At 38.9% G+C, this 4,089-nt stretch overlaps 1 pseudogene across 1 annotated transcript; it reads left to right on the forward strand.

The window, feature by feature from the left end:
* Nucleotides 1-1,106: 1,106 nt before the first annotated feature.
* On the forward strand, nucleotides 1,107-3,888 carry LOC311602075 (actin, cytoplasmic 2-like; annotated as a pseudogene). The gene is made up of 2 exons: nucleotides 1,107-1,158; nucleotides 2,815-3,888. The product of its transcript is annotated as an actin, cytoplasmic 2-like (transcript).
* The last annotated feature ends 201 nt before the right edge of the window (nucleotides 3,889-4,089 follow it).

Below are 4,089 nucleotides of genomic sequence, written 5' to 3' on the forward strand. Positions count from 1 at the left end.
TATTGCGTTAGTATCAGCTTCTTTCACTTAATACCAAGCTTTCAGGGTCTGCATATATTCTAGTATTTAATGATTCTACATGCTTCTTTTTAAATTTTAGACATCATTTAGTTTATGTATGTATATGTTCTTGTAGAAATTATGGATTTCATTACATTGTGTGCATATATCATGTGCTTTTCTTAGAACCATGCCCATTGCTCAGTCCAGTCTTATTCCAACCTCCTCCTTGCCCCTTCTCTTTTCCAAAAAGTCCCCCTTTGACTTTCATGCACCCCAAAGATTAAATGTGAGAGAAAACACTTGATATTTGTCCTTCCAATATTGACACATTTTGGTTGACACAATGATAGACAGCCATTCACCTATATTGCTTTAAATGATATAATTTAATAAAACTCTATTGCATATATACATAGCATATAATTTATCCATTCAACTGCTGGCATATTTTGTATGCAGCCTCAATAAACAAGAATATACAGGTATCACTATGATGTGCTGATTTTGATTATTTCAAGTATATAATCAGGAGTGGTATAGCTGGATTGTATGGCATTTCCATGCCCACATTTTTGAAGAAACTCCATACAGATTTCCATAGATGGTAGCTGGATCTAGTTTACACACACAAAAGAAGTATATAAAGATTCATTTTTCTCCTCCATCCCTAACAGCACTTATTGTAATTTATTCCCTTAATGATAGAAATTCTGAAGAGAGGGAGATGGGATCTTAATGTACATTTTTTAAAATTACCTTGTGACTAAGAATGCTGAACATTTTATTATTGCTCATGTCTACTTCTTTTGAGAACTATTTGTTCGATTGTTTCACAGATTTATTGATTGGATGATTTTTAAATGTGTATCACAGTTTCAAAGATTCCTTTGATAATTTCATACATGCATATAATGCAAACTGATTACTCTCAACCCTCACCCTCTATGAACCCAATGATACAAAGAAATTTCCCCTGCAAATTTCTTTCTCACATCTATGCTTATTTGTTTTGGTTTGTCTTCCACTGAGCTTAATAAAATCTGCCTGTGAGACCATGAGTTTGGAGCCTGGTGGACTCAGCACTGGATAGACAACTGAAAACAATGGTTCTCCTCTTTCAGAATCTATCAAGAGACAATAGTCCCACAGTAAGTGGTAGGACCCGATTAGCCCTTATCTATTCCATGGCTGTTCAGGCCCCATGCAAGTAACCAGTTACTGAGAGTTCATGATTACAGTGGTTGTGCCTGCAGGATGACATTTTATAGGCTTTATCCTGTTTTTGAGCTCTTATATTCTTCCTATACAGCTTTCTACAATGTTCCCTTAGTATTGGATGGGCTGCTATATATACTATTTGATACATATGTATATACATGTATATACATATATATATACACACATGTGTGTATGTGTGTGTGTGTGTCTGTCTGTTGTATGTATGTATATATGTGTCTGGGTGTGTGTGTGCATGTGTGAGTGCATGTGTTTGTGTGTGTGAGTTCATGTGTGTGTGTGTGTGTGTGTGTGTGTGTGTGTGTGTGTGTGTCTGAGTATAACTTTATACATATAAGAAATCTTTAAATATATTCATAATTATTTTTGAGAAGTTATTATCTAACCTTATTGCCTTGGGAATCAAACATCCCTGCAATTTTTTCTTTCTCTGGAAATATGAAACAAATATTATTTGCTGATTCAGTAAATGCTGGACTAGAAGGTTAGCTTATATGTTGGAGCTACAATATGCATTGCACTGCAACAATGGCTGTTGACAGTTAAGATACAATTAAGAAACAGTTATTGAATGTGTTCATTTAGTCAGCCTCAGGCTTGGCAAGCCTCTTAATGTGCTATTCCTGTCTTAGTGACAAGCTTCCCAAAATTTTGGTTGTATAACTGAGATCCAGATTCTAAATAGAACAGTATAGTTAATGTAGTTATCTTCATGTATTGGAATGAACTACTGAAGTTTTCTGAGCCTTATATTTTAACCTGTTTTGCACTGGTATTCATTCTTTCAGTTTCTTTACATGAACCTCATTTAAGTACTGGTCCTACCTAAATTTAGGCTGTATGCTTCCTCATTTATGTACATAGTGGTTGTTATTTAATCACTGAACATTCAGTAAGGATGCTGGGGGTAGGTGGAGCCATGTAGGTCAGTTTTAGAGCACTGGCCTTGCAAGCATTAGGCCCCACATTTTATTACTACCTTGGCAAAACATGCTCACTACTTATTTTATGTCTGGAACCATGCATCTTATAAGAATTCATCTGTGAATGAAAGTGACATAACTTCAGCCTAGGAGGGCTTAGTGCATGTATCAAGTAATTACAATGAGCTATATCCATTGTTTTGATATCAGCTATGGAACTAATCTAGGAGGTCCTAAAAAATATTCCTTAAATAAGACATGCATAAGTTAGTTGAAGACTAAGGATTAATGGAATTTACTAGACAAAAGAGGACTAACAGGATGTATGGATACTGTGCTATGTATGTATGTAAAATTTTTGATAGTGAAACAAAATATTTTAAGAAAAATTTCAGCACTTGTCCAGCTTAAATTTCAGCAAAGTAGAACAGCTAAAAGTTCTTCCCTACCAGAAAGCATGTATTTCTCAGAGGACATACATGTAATGGGATAACAAACATGATGTAATATGAATAAATTATAATAAATAAAAAATAAACAAAAACTTAAACAACAAACAACAACAACAAAGGTACAAGGTCCTGGCTCACACTCTGCCCCCAATTATGTCTTGCTGCTCCGTCACCCTATGCTTTGCTGATAACAACGGAAGAAGAAATCATCGCACTCATTGACAATGGCTCTGGCATGTGCAAAGCTGGCTTTGCTGGTGACGACTCTCCCAGGGCCATTTTTTCTAACATCGTTGGTTGCTCAGGGCACCATGATAAGCATCTGCCAGAAAGGTTCGTACATGGGTGATGAGCACCAGAGCAAGAGAAGCATCCTGACCTTAAAGTATCCTATCGAGCACAGCATTGTCACCAACTGGGATGACATGGAGAAGAGCTTGTGCCATACTGTCTACAATGAGCTGTGGGTGGCAGCTGCTTCTGACTTAGGGCCCTCTGAACCCCAAAGCTAACAGAGAAAAGATGATGCAGATAATGTTTGAAGCCTTCAATACCCCAGTCATGTACATGGCTATTCAGGCAGTGCTGTCCTTGTATGCATCTGGGTGCACCATTGTTATTGTCATGGACTCCGGTAAGGGGGGGTCACACATACAGTGCCCTTCCCCATGCCATCTTGTATCTGGACCTGGCTGGCCTGGACCTGACAGACTAACTCATGAAGATCCTGACTTAGTGGGGCTACAGCTTTACCACCAAGGCTGAGTGGGAAATTGTGTGTGACATTAAGGAGAAGCTGCGCTATATGGCCCTGGAATTTGAGCAAGAAATGGCTACTGCTGCATTCTCCTCCTTCTTGAAGAAGAGTTATGAGTTGCCTGATGTGCAGGTGATCACCATAGGCAATGAGTGATTCCGGTGTCCAGAGGCATTCTTCTAGCCTTCCTTCTTGGACATGGAGTCATGTGGCATCCATGAGACTACACTCAACTCCATCATGAAGTGTGATGTGGACATCTGCAAGGACCTGTATGCCAACATGGTGCTACCTGGTGGTACTACCATGTATCCCAGGCATTGCTGACAGGACGCAGAAGATCACAGCCCTAGAAAGCAGCACAATGAAGATTAAGGTCATTGCTCCTCCTGTGTGCAAGTACTTAGTCTGGATTGGCAGCTCCATCCTGGCCTCCCTGTCCACCTTCGAGCAGATGTGGGTCATCAAGCAGGAGTATAAGCCAGGCCCCTTCATTGTCCTCTGCAAATGCTTCTAGATGGACTGAAAAGGTGCCAGGCATCTGCTGCATGAACTGATTCTGAAGTATCAATTTGCTTTACCCTAATCAACTGAGAATGCCTCCTCTTTGGCCATATTTACTCAAGGTTTTGCACAGTTTGCTGTGTTCACTTCTTTTCGGATACTGTTAAAACAGTAACATCTCTTTTGAGCTTTAAAAGATTTTGCAATGATGGGG

The sequence above is a fragment of the Acomys minous genome (genome assembly GCF_964271855.1).
Source record: "Acomys minous genome assembly, chromosome: 7".
NCBI classification, from domain to species: domain Eukaryota; kingdom Metazoa; phylum Chordata; class Mammalia; order Rodentia; family Muridae; genus Acomys; species Acomys minous.